Source organism: Artemia franciscana, unplaced genomic scaffold (assembly GCF_032884065.1).
Source record: "Artemia franciscana unplaced genomic scaffold, ASM3288406v1 Scaffold_209, whole genome shotgun sequence".
NCBI lineage: Eukaryota > Metazoa > Arthropoda > Branchiopoda > Anostraca > Artemiidae > Artemia > Artemia franciscana.
The window spans coordinates 1,200,663-1,218,702 of NW_027063105.1; the positions used below are offsets into that span (position 1 = coordinate 1,200,663).

An 18,040-nucleotide genomic window follows, 5' to 3' on the forward strand; every position below is an offset into this window, starting at 1 on the left:
AAAAACGGAGGAAGATTTTTATGCATGTAGATACTTATATTACATTACTTAATGAGAGAAAATAAAAATTTGCATACATTTTCAATACTACGTTTAATATATATTAAAAATATTTAGAAATAACTAGTATTTAAAAATATAATTACTTTCATAGCAACTTACTATCCATAAAATAATTCGGAGAACCCAAAAGCAAAGAATTCCAATGGTTCGCACGATTGACTTAATTGGCAAAGAAAAAGTGCCAATACATATTGAATCGACAGAAAGCTCATGAATCTATATATGAAATAAACTGGACATTTGAAGATACAATGGACACCTTGCATAAAACCTGTCAAAGGTTCTGTATGCACCTAAAAGTTGAGATAGCAAATTTAAACACTATCAACAAAAATGGCGAGAGTTGAACTTATGGATTTTACAAATTAAGCACTTGATACTAGGCAACTACATATATAACAAACACTTAACAAATGAACAAAAACAGGAAAATAAAATAAATAAAACAATTGAAATATGACCAATTTTTAATCATTAAAATAAAACAAGAATATGCAAAAATAAAAAAAAAGACAATGCATTTATTAACCAAGACCCAAAAGAAAGTTTTTCATTTTTCTCTTAAATAAACCAAAGTGCTCCACCACCCGAACGCTCTCTTGAAGAGGATTTCAAACCTTAGGACCTAAGTATCTGACATAGAAACCTGCTGTAGTTCCACTTCTGTATCTAGTGACTATATTATCAGCATTGCGGGTACTATAAATATGAAGTGATTTATTTACTTAGTAAAAACCATGAAATAAGTCAGGACTGATACAATTCCAACTCTAGTACGACAACATTCCTGCTTGGTAGTCTTGAAGTTGCCAAACATTAAGCACTTAAAGTTTATTATAACACCCCTCAATGTCATTGATTGTTTTCTTTGAATCCACCAGTAAGTCGTATAGCTTTGCTTTGAAGAATTTGTACTCGTTTTAAATTTGAATAAAAGTTGGTTATAAAACAAACGGAAATACGGACGCTTTACCAGAATTTCAACAATTTTCAGGCGTTTTTACAGATTGAGTGGGAAGTATTTTTAATAGAGTGGACAATCATAAAGAAACCGGGAGACAATCAACAGTTTTATTTATAGAAAACCTAGGTGTAAATATAGCAAAAAGTAACTAAAGTACAATTTTACCAAATTGTCAAATAAATTAGTTGCCTTTGTCTGCCTTTTATTGCCATTCGTGGTTCTCTACTGATATTAGAATGACACGATTTTCTTCGTTTTGGGCTCTTTAGAGGCTTTGGACCGGGCCTCGGGCATCCCAAATGGCAAGAGGCTACTGTGTTGAATATTTGCTCTAAGTTTAATTAATGAATAAACTATGGGATTCGAGGATGTCTTTTGAATCCCTTGAGTGTCCTTTGAATTAACAACTTCTATGTTGCATTGATATTTGTTTCCGGTTTGAGGACTATTAAATTCAATGGTTTGATTAGCTTGCTCCATAGTTGAGAGAAAATTCGAGAAACGAGATAAAGCCTTATTAGTAGTAGCCTAAAATTAAACCAAATACCCAAATAAGAAGGTGTATCGGTAAGTTCATGGACATCTGGGGCCTCTATCTGGGAAAACATGCTGTAAATATTTAAAAAATTATTTCCTTAAACTACATGGTAGGGATTTAGCTTTTTATAAAGCTTTACAGAGGGTAAATCAGTAGTGGTAAACCACATACGAGGTATCATTTCGTTTCTAAAACTTTACCCTACATACAAAGCAGCCCAGCCCCTTAAACTGATTAGCTCTGTCGTATCCGTTTTCCCCAGTCTTGCTGACTCTCAAGATATTTAGAATTTTCTTCCGAAAATGCGTCATGAACTATCTTCACTCGTGTAAATAACTAGAGAAGGGAGCTTTCGTTTCAAAATTTTTTTTCCCCGCGTTGGGTACCTTCCTAATTGAAACAGCTGGGGCTTAATAACTGTCTGAGGCCGGAGCACATTTTTCAGTTTCATTCGCTATCCGTCGGACCCCTTACGAATATCAGGCAGCATGGGTGTTAGAACATTTCTTAAAAACTTTCTATTTGGGAACCCTTTAGAGCATCTGAGGGTGTTTTTAGCGTCCTATAATTCTTTTATGGTTTTTGGTAAAAAGAAATGCTTTAAATTGCAGTTTAATTTTTAGCAAAAACGCTGCAATTGGATGACAAATTAGACCTTGCAAGTCATTTGATCAAACCAGTCCAGAGAATGGGAATATACGCATTACTATTGGCTCAGTTAATAAAACTCTTCAAAAGCCACTCGTAAGGACTTCATAAGGTCATTCGTAAAGCTGGAATGTGTTAAAACGCACGAAGTTGATGATCTGATTGCAGCTGAAAGAATTATAAAATTCCGTCTAAGACATGGCAATGATCTCCTCCCCGTGGACTGTATTCGAGAAAGTGATGTAAGTTTCATTTTCTTCCTCTTTTTTCATTAACTTTTGAGTGATTTTTCAATACACTTCTAAGTGTTTAGGTTTTATTTTCATAGCAGTCATTGACAAATATTAACGTACTTGAGTTGAAAATTCTGTTGGTGAGTGAACGTAAAGAGAGATAAAATGTTCCGTCTCTAGTTTGAATTAAATAAAACAAACAAGTTTTTTAAACTGCAAGTAGGAACGAGGAACGAGTAGGAACGACATTAAAACGTAAACCGAACAGAAATTATTCCGTATATGAAAGGGGTTGCTCCTCAACTCCTCGTTCTTTACGGTAAAGTTTGACTCTTTCTCACTACTCTTCTTTTTAAAACAATAAAAAACTTTAGCGTAAAGAGCGAGGTGTTGAGGAGGGGACAAACCTTTTTATATACTGAATAATTTCTGCTAGTTTTAAGTTTTACTGTCGCTCCTTTCTTGCAGTTAAAAAATATTTTTTTTATTTAATTTCTGAAAACTTTTGAATTAATGCATGTTTTGATTTTGGCTCACCGCACATGAATAATTAAAACAAAATCTACATTTTTTTTTGCTAAATGACTTTCTTATAGTTTTTACTGGGCAGTTTTGAGAAAAAATGGAGCAGTGGAGTAGGCCTAGATAGCCTCCGATTTTTCGGTTACTTAAAAAGGCAAGTAGAACTTTTAATTTAACAAACGTTTTTATTAGTAAACATATACGTAACAAACGTAACGAACTTCTAAATTCGTATGTTTTTATTATGTTTATTGCCCCCTCGTCAATACCTCGCTCTTTACACTAAAGCTTAAATTTTGTCCCAGCTCCTTAAGAATGACCCCTGAATCACAAAGGCCATAGAACAAATAGTCGTAATTAATAAAATTAGTTTAGAGTAAAGAGCAAGGTATTAGGAGGAGATACACCCTACGCATAATAATTTCTGTTCGTTTTAAGTTTTAATTCTTCTCCTTACTTTAAGTTGAAATAACGTTTTCATATTTATTTTTTCATCGCTCTTTAAAAAAAATTTAAAAAAAATCCTGAACACCTTCATGGAAATTCCCTTCCCCCATGACAATTTCATCCTTGTAAAGTTCCCCCCGAATAACCCCCTCCTTTCAACCCCTCCCGTCAACCAAAAAAAAATCCCCCTGAAGTGCCTGTTTACTTCCCAATTACCATTACAATTTGTAAACACTGGTCAAAGTTTGAAACTTGCAGCCCCTCCCACGGGGACTGTAGGGGAGTAAGTTTTCCCCAAAGACATAGTTTTTAGCTTCTATATGTTCAATAAAATGGCTATCTAAGAATTTTTATCTGGTGACTTTGGGGAAAAAATTAGCGTGGGAGGAGGCCTAGGTGCCCTCCAATTTTTTGGTGACTTTAAAAGGGCATTAGAAGTTTTAATTTCCGTTAGAACGAGCCCTCCTGTGACATTCTAGGACCACTGGGTCGAAACGCTCACCCCTGGGAAAAAAAACAAATAAACATCCATGATCTATCTTGTGGCAAAAAATACAAAATTCCATATTTTTGTAGATAGGAGCATGAAACTTTTACCGTAGGGTTATCTGATACGTTGAATCTGATGGTGTGAAATCGTTAAGATTCTATTACTCTTAAGGGGTGTTTTTTCGTGATTTTCAAAAATAAGGCATATTTTATCAGGCTCGTAACTTTTGATGGGTAAGACTAAGCTTGATGAAAATTATACATTAAAAATTAGCATTAAAATACAATCCTTTTGATGTAACTATGGGTATCAAAAATTCAGTAGTTTCGGTTACTACTGAACCCGGTCACTTCTTACTACAGTTCGTTACGACGAACTGTTTGAAAAGTGATCTAGGACTTTAAATTTCCAATTAAATGAGCCTCTTCGGAAGTTTACACAACCATTCCTTCCATAAGAAGTTTATATGTCCTCGGTGCATGATTTACCATCATTGCCTCGATCTTAGGCTCATAGCTTTCGATGGGCAATAATTGTGTTGCGAGAACACTTTGGTTTTGTCCCTTTTTTTTTCTATGCCGCCGATGTCAGCTTATCCCCGGTAATTGGCGGTTTTTACGGAAAGTGTGGATTTCAGGCCGGATTGATGAATATGGCATTACGTTTTTGAAAGCTCCGCAGAACTCTTGCCTGGGGCCTAAAAGGATGGTTTTGCTTGTCCACGACCCAAAGTCTATGGTGTGCGAAGTGAAGTGGAGTTATGTAGCCTATGTCAGAGAGGAGTATTTGAAGTTGTGCAGCCAAGCTTTCATTTCATCAAACCATGTTTCTGCTTTCGAGTGGAAAGCTCCGTTCTAGCAGGCAAGCAGGCAGGCACCACTTTCAAATTGAAGATGGACTAAAATCTATTAGTGTTAAATAAATGTGGCAGTTACCCATCTCCACAGCCAATATATCTTTTTTGAGTGATAAATAGAAAAATTTACACAAGCAAAAAAGTGGCATTTTTCCACGGGTCCGAAAGTGCTGCCGTGATTTCGGCTGGGTTTATCATTTGTTTTTTCGGACCTGGGATTGAGGTAGAGAAATGTTATCAGATGTACCTCTTAAACTTTGAAAGTTCTGTCATTGCTAAGGAAATTGGAGCTTATCCCTTGCTCCTTTCTAAGTGGTGACGTTAGAAAGTTGGCCTACGGAAAAAAAAGGGGTTTGCAAATTTTTCTATTTGGTGTACCTATTATTGGTTTCCAGTGTATTTGATGGTAAGACCCAGTTAGTTCCAGTGGTAAGACATGTAGGGGACTTGTGAGGAATAATCGTCTGTTAGGCTACAATCATCTTTAGTGAAGAGGGGTTTGTAACTTTTGCTAGTTCGTGTAGCCTACCCATGCTCACCGTAACCTAGAATTAAGTGTTTACGCACCGTGTACAAACGATAATGTAAAACAACGAGGCAGTTTCGTAATAATTAATAGAGTCTCATCTATGGTATTTTGATCCTGAAAAGTTACGGATAGCTTTATAATACCAACTAGATCATATAAGATACTGTTTCAAGTTTTCATCCGTCACGATGTCTACGATTGATAAGGATAAAGTTCAACTGGCTGCAAAATCAATTAAGTCCCTTCTTTCGGTATAATCGATAGCTCGTGATGAGCTGATAAAAAATATTTCATAGTAGTTTCTTCATAATTAATAGTGTCATTTATGGTATTTTTATCCTGAAAAGTTACAGATAGCTTTATAATACCAACTGGATTATATAAGAAATTGTTCTAAGCTTTCATCCGTCACGATGTCTACGATTGAAAAGGATAATGTTCAACTGGCTGCAAAGTCAATTTAGTCCCTTCCTTCGATATTCTTTTGTTATTGTGTTTTTTTCAACGCTGAGGAATAGCCTTTGATCTTGTGATTAATGATCGCGTTTTTCTTTGAACATAACGTTTTAAGAGCTTCGATAGGCTGACAACTTCAGCGTTTAACCGATAGCAAAGAAACAAAACCAAAGTGTTGCTCTCGCAACACTTTATTCGGCGAAGCCGGACAAAGGTTGCCGCAACACTTCACGTCACTCAGGCAACGTAGGTTTAGTTAAATTTGAGTTTTATATGTTTCTTTCCATTTGAGAAGGTAATTCTTCAAACGCATTAATTGTTTTCAAAATTGAGTTTTTAGTTACTATTTAGGGTTTCATTTACTATTTGTCGGAGCAACTTCAAGCTTGTTGTCCCGAACTATTTGATATACCTAGAGTGGTAAAAACTAGTGCTAGGAGATATTTGACACGGTAAATGACGCCTAGCAAAACGGCGCTGTGGTTTCCAAGAAGAGTTGGAACACAGTTAGAATACCTTTATTGCTTGCTTCATAAGTTTGTAAAAATAGTGTTTAACCAAAGGGATATATGCATAAGGTGCCTTTGCCTAAGTGATTTATCGTAAACCCCGTTGAGTTAGCACATCTAGTATCTGAAACGGTAAGATTCCTGTTTTTGATTTCTGAATTTTCAGTGCTATAGTTGTTTAAATCAAGGCATTTTCTTTAAAACAATATAAATTAGCGTATAAGATAAGAATTCGTGCAGTTAAAAAGTAAATATGTTAAGAAATAACTCTTCCTTAATAGGTTGCATAATCATTGTAATTAACACATTTTGACTGCAGTTTCATCACACTTTAATATAATTTCTATAATTTGCTGTTTTTTCACAAATTGGATTTATCACCTGGAAAGGGAGAATGTGGAAAGGGAGAAGGGGTCCTAGAATGTCGCCAGAGGACTCATTCTAACGAAAATTAAAAGTTCTTTTGACCTTTTTAAATAACAAAAATTGGAGGGCACCTAGGCCCCCCTACGCTCATTTTTTCCGAAAGTCAATGGATCAAAATTTTGAGATAGCCTTTTTGTTGAACAAAAATAATAACTATGTTTTTGGGACTGAATTACTCCCCCAGAGTCCCTGGGGGAGGGACTGCAAGTTACAAACGTTGACCAGCGTTTACATACAGAAATGGTTATTTGGAAGTGTGCAGACCTTTTCAGGGGAATTTTTGGCTGGGGAGGAGGGGGGCTGCGTATGAGGATATTTCCTTGGAGGAATTTTTCATGGGAGAAGAGAAATTCTATGAGGGGGGCGCAGGATTTTCTAGCACTATTTTTAAAAAAACAATGAAAAAATAAACATGAAACAGTTTTTTCCACTGAAAGTAAGGACCAGCGTTAAAACTTAAAACGAACAGAGATTTGTACGCATATGGGGGTTCATCTATTTCTAAATACGTTGCTCTTCACGCTAAAGTATTTTTAGTAATTTCAGCTATTTATTCTACGACCTTTGTGATTCAGGGGTAAATATTAAAGAATTGGGACAAAATTAAAGCTTTAGTGTAAGGAACATGGTATTAATAAGGGGGCAAACCCCTTCATATACATGATAAAAACATACGAATATTGAAATTCGTTACATAAGTTAATTTGTGAGTCACGTATATTTTTTACTAATAAAAACGTTTGTTAAGAATTAAAAATTCTAGTTGCCTTTTTAAGTAACCAAAAAACTGGAGGGCAACTAGGCCTCATCCCCCACCCTTCTTCTCAAAATCGTTTGATCAAAATTAAGAGAAAGTCATTTATCAAAAACAAAATTAATACGCAAATTTCGTTTTCATTATTCATTTGCAGCGAGCCAAAATCAAACATGCATCAATTCAAAAACGTTCAGAAATTAAATAAAAAAACAAGTTTTTTAACTGAAAGTAAGGAGCGACATTAAAACTTAAAACTAACAGAAATTACTCCGCGTATGAAAGGGGCTGTTCCGTCCTCAACGTTCCCCTTTTTACGCTAAAGTTATTTATTGTTTTATAAACTAGAATTGAGAGAAAGAGTCAAACTTTACCGTAAAGAGCGGGAGGTTGAAGAAGGAACAGCCCCTTTCATACACGGAGTAATTTCTGTTCGTTTTAATCTCTCTGCTTACTTTCAGTTAAAAAACTTGTTTTTTTATTTAATTCAAAGCAATGGAGTATCGAACTAGAAAACGATAGATAATCCTGGAAACTATATAAATGTAAAATGGGTTTTTCAAGAATATTTCTTGTGGACACTGTTGTTATGAAAACACAGAAATGAGAATATTCAGTTTTTTCTGTGATCATATTTCAATAAGACGTCATTCACTATGTAACTCTCAACCTATATCTTGAATTGCAAAAGTTTACGAGCCATTTTTTCTTTGGGACAAAACAAGCTGAAGTATTTTTTGTCCTAAATATTTAGATGTAACAGTATACACTCATAATGAATAATAGATGTGGTATTTCACATGAGTGGGAATTTACATAAAGTTTGGTAGATTCAACATCAAGTACAAAATTTTTTTATAGGGTAAAATGTTTCAACCCAAGGTCACCTACCCCCCAGCTGCAATTTAGCGTCTTCAAATTTCTTATCAGAACTACAATAAACCTACATATTTCAAGTATTCACAGAAGCAGATCATTCAAAACTATTCCCCTGTTCGACACATTAGAGAACTCTGCTAGGGAGATTTTGAAACTATTAACCTGAAAAATAGTTGAATTTTGTATTTTTTTTACCCGGGTTTTTCGTTTTTTCTTTGTTGTTTATTTCCCAGGGGATATTGTAAGAAGTGTGTTTCTTCTTTTCTAGGGGATATTGTAAGAAATAGTACTGAAAAATATACGTAATGCTTGTTCAATCAAACGATCAAGAAAAGTTTTAGCTCTCTTTTAAGAAACTTAATTTTATAATGAGGAACTGTCATTATCTATCGTTTTTTGTGACCAAACTACAAATTTGTCCAAGAGGAAACTAAATTGTTATAGACTGAGAATTCCACAGATTACTATAGATTCAGTAGGAAGAGAGGTTTCACACTACAACATCATTGGTAGCCTATTTGCTTAGTCTAAAAGTGTTCCTACATATGAAGGAAAATTGAAAAATAATTTTCCTTCAAGAAGGCCCTCTATATTCATGCAAATCCCGATGGGGATCTAGAAAATCTTGACATAGAGATGTACTTCGTCACGCTGGTTTCTTGGACTAGGGGAAAAAAAAAGTCAAATTAGGATGGTTTAGTTGAAACTTTTCTAGAAATAATAAAAAAAAATTAAAAAGGGGATTAAAACCTCTATGATCGACTTATCTGAGATGTTGATTCTAATGGTGTAGCTTCGTCCCCATCTTTCGCTCTTTTTGAGGTATTTTGCCGCTTTTCTAAAGTCAGAAATATTTCCTCAGTTATTTAGATTTCGGTAAATGACCTTATATTGAGTGAATTTCAAATGTTCAGAATAACCATAGGAAATGTATTCTTTTTGCGAATATATATTTTGAAAACTAAAATATCGGTTACTATTTTAATTAGTCCCTATTTAGTCAGAGCGCCAGATTCTGTATCTCGCTTATTTCGATTAGTGCCCATGCCGGAAGGTACAAAAATGTTAAGAGGGGATCCCACGGTAGTCGACCATGCTGAAAACGAATATCGTAGGGCAACTGTTCGCCGTTGGGGTGTTTCTGAGATATAGGCCAAAAACGCCAAATTTGGCCTATAGTGGGGTTCGACGATTCAAATTTATTTTTTACAAATAAGATTGGTCAAATCCAGCGTACTCTTACATCAATAGAAAGAAGAGACTTGGGGCTACACGAATATGATTTTTTGCTTGTACAAAAAAAAAGTACACTTTCTACTCCAGTTAAAAAAAAATCAATTTTTTGTCAACAAATTTCTAACAGAAAACCTAAAAACTCAAAATTTTTTTCAAGATATATTTTTTCTATTAAAAAAGAAAGCCCGTTTAATTTCGAAAACTTTGAGCTAAGAAAAACAGTTTATATTATTGTATCTGGGGGGTCTGCAACTTTTTTAGCGAGTGTATCCGATAATAGGAATTTTGTTTAGTAACCTGCTAACTAGCGGGAAGTTGATTGATAAGATAAGCAAAAGAAATTGATAAGCATGTTTCTAGCCAGGTAACTTTATGTCGTAATCCAATTTAACAAGTCAATTATCTTCGCTACCTTGGTTTTTATCATGATTGCCATCTGGCATGAAAATGTCATGTCTCCTCCTCAACACCCCGCTCTTTACGCTAAAATTTCTTATTGTTTTAAAAAGCAGAGTTGTGAAAAAGAGTCAAACTTCTGCGTAAATAGTGGGGCGTTGAGGAGGGGACAATCCCGTTCATATAAGGAATAATTTCTGCCTGTTTTAAGTTTTAATGTCGCTCCTTACTTTCAGTTAAACAAGACCTTTTTTATTCATTTTCTGAACATCTTTAAATTAATACAGGTTTTGACTTTGGCTCACCCTAAATGAATAATTAAAACGAGATTGGCTATATTAATTTTATTTTGGTTTTTGGCTAAATGGCTTTTTTAAAATTTTGATCGACGCTTTTGAGAAAAAAGTGGCAGGGGAGGGGGCTTAGTTGCCCTCAAATCTTATGGTTAGACAAAAAGGTTACTAGAACTTATCACAAAGGCCGTTTAGTTAGGATAAATAGCTCTTTTTAAATTACTAAAAATGCTTTAGCTTAAAGAACAAGGTATTGAAAAGGGGAGAAACCCCTCATATACGCAATAATTTCGGCTTGTTTTAAGTATTAATGCTGCTTCTTACTTTCAGGTGAAAAAAATTTTTTTAAAATTATTTTCTCATTGTTTTTTAAATAATGCTGGAAAATCCAGCACCCCCTTCATGGAAATTCTCTTCCTCTATGAAAAGATCCTCTCATGTAATCCTCCCCCACCACTAGAAAAAAATCCCCCTGAAAACGTCTGTATGCTTCTCAATAACCATTACTATATGCAAACAATGGGCAAAGTTCATAACTAGCAGCCCTTCCCCCAGGGACTGTGGGGGATTAAGTTGTCCTCAAAAACATAGTAGATTTTTAGACTATGTTGAACAAAATGGCTATCTCAAAATTTTATTCTGTGACTTTGGGAAAAACTGAGCGTGGGAGGGAGCCTAGTTGCCCTCCAATTTTTGGGTCACTAAAAAGGGCGCTAGTTGTTTTAATTGCCATTATAATGAGCCCTCTCATGATATTCTAGGATAACTGGGTCGATACGATCTTCTCTGAAATAAAAAAAACAACAACAAATAAACACGCATCCGTGATCTGTCTACTGGCAAAAAGTACAAAATCCCATATGTTTGCAGAAATGAGCTTAAAACCTCTTCAGTAGGGTTTTCTGTCACACTGACTCTGATGGTGTGATTTTCATTAATTTTGTATGACTTTTAGGGGATGTTTCCTTCTTTTATCGAAAATAAGGCAAATATTCTAAGGCTCGTAACTTATAATGGGTAAAACTAAACTTGATAAGGCTATATTTAACAGCAGCATCAAAACCTGATTTTTTTTATGTATTTAGTGGTATCAAAGTTCTATTAAAGAGTTTCGGTCACTTTTGAGCCGGGTTACTCCTTACAAAAGTTCGTTATCACGAACTGTTTGATTGGTATGGATTAGGCCTTCGCGTTCTTTTTCTCTTCAAGACTGAACAATCCAACTTAATCTTGCTATTTATGTTAAAAATTCACAATCAGTCACTAAACTTGAACCTTCATATACGATTTTGCACTTTTAAGTAGTAAGGAAAGTAAAACAGTTCAAAATAGGGATGATACCTTTCTATTGACAGTGAACAGATATAAAATTATTTAACTGGATGTTTCGAACACATATACAGTGTTCGAAATATCCAGTTAAATAATTTTGTATCTGTTCACTGTCAATAAAAAGGTATCATCCCTATTTTGAACTGTTTTACTTTCGTCATGGAAAGGCAGTGTGATCTTCGAAGATATTTAGGTCGTAAGAAAGACCAAGGTTCAACATATTTCTGTACGAAAAAATCTGCCAGAAATAAACTTACAAAAGGACACTAGACAGCCACTGAATTAAAGTTTAATTGGATAAAATTTTTACTTTTGTAAGAAATCTGTCAAACTAATCCAAAAGTACTGACCCAAAGACAACTGACAAACTGACTTTTCTACTTCTGGTGCCCTGGCTTAGCTAGAATTCAAATATATGGCATTTCTATCAATGTAGAATATTTATTGGACTATATAAAATGCCCTGACAGGGAGTGTATTTGCTATGGGATAGAAAGGACAACGGCCCGCTACCTCTACTGACCCAAAGTTTACCCCCCCCCCCTCCATGTGAAATCCAGAGTCTTTAAAAATGTTGTCAAAACTATGCCAGCATAATTCAAGCATCCAGAGAAACAGATAAGTTTTCTGTTACTCATCTTTGTCTTTATGGCACTAAATAGCCCATTTTTAACTGTCGTTTTTATTTGACTTGGGAAGATCAACTCCATTTCTCCTCCCCCCCCCCCGCTTCCACTAGGACTCTTATGAATTTCTTTGACCCAAACTTATTAAATGTTGCGATGTTATGTTGCAGAGCCCTCTACTTCAGTATAATAAAAACTGAAATAGATAGCACTAATCTTTGACTGTAATTTATCTGTTTCAATTTGCAAATGCAGCTTGTAAAAAATTTAGTATACCTAAAACAACTAGCAGAAATGTTTATAGTTTAGTACCAATTTATCCAATAGTTTGTCAAAAGATAAAGATTCATCAAAAGCTATTTTTGCAAAATCATATCTGTTTTCACAAGGAAATAAGAAAAAAATAAAATAAAATGCTCAAAGTCCAAAAGCCTTGATGTCCACGGTAGGTGTATTTTCCCAGGGTGGTATTTTCCTCGGGAGGGAGGGGTTATTTTTCGTAGAAGGAGGGGGCATTTCCTGGGAGGGTATTTTTCGGGAGTATTTTCCGAGAAGGAGGATGGTATTTTCTAGGAAGGTATTATCCAGGAGGGATTTTCCAGGGGTAATCACCAGGGGGGGAGGTAAACGCCAGCAGCCACAAAGAAAAAAATATTTCATTCAGTTACAGGGTATTTTTTTGTCCAAGATATCCGTGAAAAAGACCCTTTTGGCTACATTTAGCTTATAAACTGAAACGCGAAGGTTTGCAGTACTTCTGTGATTTCAGCTAAATTTTTGTCTCAGCAGTAATAAACATAGGAAACTATCAATTAAAACCACAACCCTCTACACCAAAGACTTTGCTTAATTCATTGATGTATTATTATTGATCAATCTTTAATAAGCAGTTTTTAGGTTTTTTTTTATATTTTTAAGTATATTAAATGAAGTGTCTAAAAGAATAAAAAGGGTGAAGGAATATTCAAAGGGGGATCTATAAAGCATCGTTTGTAGATACTACTTCGTCTGTAGTACTGATTACACCCGAGGCCAGCCCAAGGAGGCCAAAAGGCTGCTGCCTCCAGTACCTTTTAGCTGAGTAGTTGAGTTGCCAACAACAAAAATAAATGTCGTAGAATCACTTTACTGTTTCTTGCTAACAACAAAAATAGATTTCGTAGAATCACTTTACCATTTTGTGCCAGCAATAGATGTGGCATGTGGAAAAGGCCTTATTAGAAGCTATAATAAATCTGAGGTACCTAGTAGTTTAACTGAAATCACAGCTTGTCTCCAAGCAGCCACTGCCTTCGAAGGTTAAAACCTGAAATTTCAAGGTGCTTATTGTTAACTGAGTCTTCCCAATAATCTTCTGGTACATTTTTTCCCTTAAAACTCCCGGTTGATTGTCGAAATAAAAATTTGTCTATCAGATGAAATACGGTTTGCTGAGAGTCATATTTCTGTTTCATGCTGAGTCAGTTCTGTTTTGCCATATCTTGCCTATATTTCGGAGTTTTCAGGCGGATCACTGTACCAACGACTTTACAAAGCACATAGTAATTTCAAATACAAAGACCCAATCAAAACCTCCCTGGCCTCTAGATGGATTTTTTTTTATTGGAAATGGTTTGGTACATAAATGAGCAATTTAAAACATTAAAAACAAAGGAGTTTCAAAACTCCGGATGAGAAGTGCCACAGATGCACCCTGACTTCTTCTCGACTTATAAAAGATCGATGATCTCGGTCTTTCTCTTGGAATCCACATCTCAACAGATTTTTCTTGGAGAACACGTCTAGATCAGATGAGAGCTTCTTGTGCAAGAAATTTGGAATCACCTTTTGCTTCAAAATCTTCTACCACCATATAGCAGTTGACAACTCTTGCATCAAAACCAACACTGAGATTGGATGCCCGCTGTATGCTGGTGCTCTTAAATTGTTTTTCAAAAAACTTCAAAAGATCCGGAATATGGCTGGTGGGACAGGTTATGTGGTCCCTCATGATTTTCTCTAGTCTATTAGCGAAAGATTTGAATCAGTTTTCATCAATCGCTGTTAAATTTTGAAACAGCCTCTGGATATATTAGACCATTAGAAGGGTGGCTACAGGTGATTTGTCGAAAACGTAAAGAAAATCACAAAAATGAACATAAGATTTGTAATCTAAAGGTGTTGCTGTTTTGTTGTGGCTTGTCTACTCTAGATGAATCGCTATTCTACACCTATACCAAATAAGCATTTGGCATCGAACATGTAAACCTTTGTAAATCTCACAAATCAAAGTATACAGTAGCCTAGATTAAATGAAGGAAACTGGTTAAATGTGTGTTGAAAGCTTTTTCTAAATCTCTTAGGCTGTTTTCTATTTTCACAGCGTCTATTTTGCGGAAAAACCCAAAAGACGATAGTGGATAAGTGTAGTTCTCCATTACATAAATTGTCCATTTTTGGAAGGGTAAGAATAGGGACCGTATTTGACCGTGGAGACCCTTGATTACAGTTAGAAATTCAACACCGAAATTAAATTTTTACTAAACATTAGTTGAAAGCTCTACTTTAGTCGGATAAAACATTTGTAAATACTTGTAATGAGAGTGTTTGAAACATTGAAACTCCGAAAAGTGTTTTCTTAGAAATGGGCTTTAAGGTCTTCTGGACCTGTAATAATCATGAGTTAAAGATTCCCAGTTGAACCTTCATTGCCTCTTCTTCCTCTCCTTGTCAAGTTTGTAATTGAAAGACTGGATAGCAGGAGTGCTGACAGTTCTTCTATCAATTGATTTCACTGTTTTGTGACTCTTCTTAAGAAGTATATTTAATAGATTCTTGATCAGCAGCTTTTTGGAGTGTCCTCTTGTGTGGTGATGGCTGGACTATGGCTCCTGACGAAAATGATAGTTTTCCTTTTGAAGTTTTGTAAGTCATCATTGTATAACTATGCATGTATATTTAGACAAGGGTAGGTGGCTTAAGTTGCTTGAGGCAGTCCTCATATGGTGCTGATTTTAGGCTTTTCATGCACTTTGTTGGTTGTCTCTGAACATTTTCAATGAATCTTACATCTTGCCAATAAGAGGGATCAGCAAGGCACATGCCAAAATCAGCATGGGGTCTAACAATAGCTTTATACAGCTCTATACATTTATACAAAATATCCAAGGCTAGTAGATGAAAAGGATAGTAGATGCAGGAAAGTGGTAACAGCATATAGAAAAATGTACTGTGTTACAATGAAGTTTATTGCCTGCTTGATAGATTTTAATAATTTTACCAGCAGTGGATTCAGGGGGCTCAGAAAGGTTGGCCAATTGTGTGTGTCAAGTTTAATTCTTAAGAGACAAAAGAAATAAAGATCCTCCAGAGCCATTAATAGCACATAGTGTCAAATCATTGTTTTAGTTGCTGGAAGTTGTTTAGTTCTTATGTTTATGTCCTATGAAGATTGCATACTACACAATTTGTTTCAACAGATTATTGTCTACATAGATAGGACACTATTAACAATTTATCAAATTATACTTGGTTTATACTGATGACTGAAAAGTCTTATAAGGAATTAAAAGATCAGTGTATAGGCTATAAAAAATTACAAACATGGATACAGATAAACAGCTTACAGAGGCAGTTGCCAAAGAATATAATTTGGTTAGTAAACTGAATCATGAAATTTTTAATAGATTCCAATGTCAAAGTATACATAAAATTAACACTTGCTTTAAGTAATCTTTTTGAGCAACTCAATTGTATCAGCACTCAGAGCAACAATTAGTCTCACTGCAGCAATACTTCACATTTGAAGACAGCAGGTTATGGACGTTGATTTGTTTGTAGACACTCTGAGAACTAGTGGATACTATCAAACTTCTTCTTCATCATATAATCACCAACAGACATATTATTGGTGCTGATACTTTTATTCCTATAGGTTCTTTTATTATTAATGGTGAAATTCCCTTGAAACTGGCTTTCAGATTTGTGAAGAGTACAACTGCTTTGGGATCATGGATTGCATCTCTACATGAATTAAATTTTTTGGGCTTCACAATGTAGCTTTTAAAGTTATTGGAATTCCCTTATACAACCTATTCTTTGACAAATCCTATAGAACTCTATGTGAATTGACAATCCTATCCCTGGCTCAGGATTCGCATCTATTTGAAAATAGAATAACTGAGGCTATGTTTTCAAAACTCTTAAATTGCATTGTGATGCAGAACACCATCATTGGAGAATCTTCTAAATGGAAGACAACTGCAGTAGGGCTTAAGATACAAATCTATGGACAACAACCTCTGCTAAGGGCTGCCTTGGTTCTGTTGGGGTACCAGCAAAACTAAGGACCTTGCAGTCAACTCCATACTCACTTATGGATTGGTGCACCTAGATGAAATTATAACCTAGTAAAAGACAGCTTCTGTACAGGATTCTGATTAATAAATAATTGTTCTGGGTTTGGCCTGTTTTGGTAGGTGTTTTTGGGCTAAAAAATTTCTTCTTAGTTAACTTATCTGCTATGGGCTGTCTCCCTGTAGTAGGAAAATATTTATAATTATGAATATATAATGACTTGGAGGTAATAGGCTTGAGATTGTTGGTGCAGGATTTTGACTCTTGCTGATAAAAAAGCATCATAAGTGCTGAAAACCATGTTGTGAGCAAGATGGGCACAGGATTGCACAAAGCCTCTGGGAATGAGATCCCAGGGACTTCTTGTTGTCTGGCTTAAGCGCTTTGGTGTAGACCTGAGAAGATGTGTTGGTGTCCATCCTGCACTGGTTGCCTATATCCCATATCCCAGGGGTAGGAAGCACAAAGTTGGGTGATATAGGATTTTTTTTTACTTGTGCAGGAAGGATAAGGTACATAGACAAGAAGTAGGGCTTTGTGGTAAATATGGAAGGTGCTAAGTCCTGTTTAGGTTGAGAAGTTATTAATAATAGAATATTACCACTCAGTCATAGTATACAGTATATGCCTCTGTAGAACCAACTGGCAGAGATGGTAATGACTTTGATGAATTTTACTTGCTTACAGGAACAAATAGAATGGGTCCCAGATAGAAATATATAGTTTTTATTGGGAGATTTTAATGCTCAGGTAGATAGAAATAGGGATAGATGGTATCCTAAAAGGTGCCATTGTATTTACGTGATGATAAGACAGCTAACCTTATTGATTATATTATTATAAGCTGATGGCTGACTGGATCAATACAAGATACTAGGGTATAAAGGAATGCTGTTATTGATATGAATGAATGAACTTTATTACCCGTAAAAGTATAAAAAACACAAAGTACGGAGTATTATAAATAAACAAAAACAAAACGATAAACAGCAAAGGAAAAAAAATTTCAAACTAACAAAAGACAACATGGACTAATTAACCAGTATCAATATGGAAAAAAGGCTGCAGAGGGTCATAAACGGGAATAAAGTTGATAGTCTTTTTACATAAATCATCACTGGAAGACTGAATCCGAGAAGGCACATCAATTAAACCAAATTGAGCAATTATTTTTTTGTTTTGGTGCCATCTAGGAAGCCGGAGGAGGAATTTGCAATATCTGAAATAAGCCGTACGTAGAGTATGCCAATCTTTCTTATGAAACAGATGAGCCATGTCTGATAAAAACAAAAGCACAGGGGCACAATAAGCGTTATAAATCATGTACAAATCGCTGTGGTTGTAATGGCTTTTGTTTGGGGATATTTTTCCGTAAGCAACGCGTAGGTTTTTCACGGATTGATTCACTAGGGATGAACAGGTAGTAGAAAGTGTTGGGCCAAAAAACAGACCAAGCCAACTAACTAAAGAAGAACATGGTAGAACTGCAGTCCCAGCAACAAATGGAG

At 35.3% G+C, this 18,040-nt stretch overlaps 1 protein-coding gene across 1 annotated transcript in view; it reads left to right on the top strand.

The window, feature by feature from the left end:
* Positions 1-6,269: 6,269 nt before the first annotated feature.
* The window catches only part of LOC136042821 (MDS1 and EVI1 complex locus protein EVI1-B-like), a 60,098-nt gene continuing 48,327 nt past the window's right edge, over positions 6,270-18,040 (top strand). The window contains exon 1 of the mRNA XM_065727757.1: positions 6,270-6,387. The gene's annotated coding sequence lies outside the window, so the exon portion shown is untranslated. The remainder of the gene's footprint in view (positions 6,388-18,040) is intronic.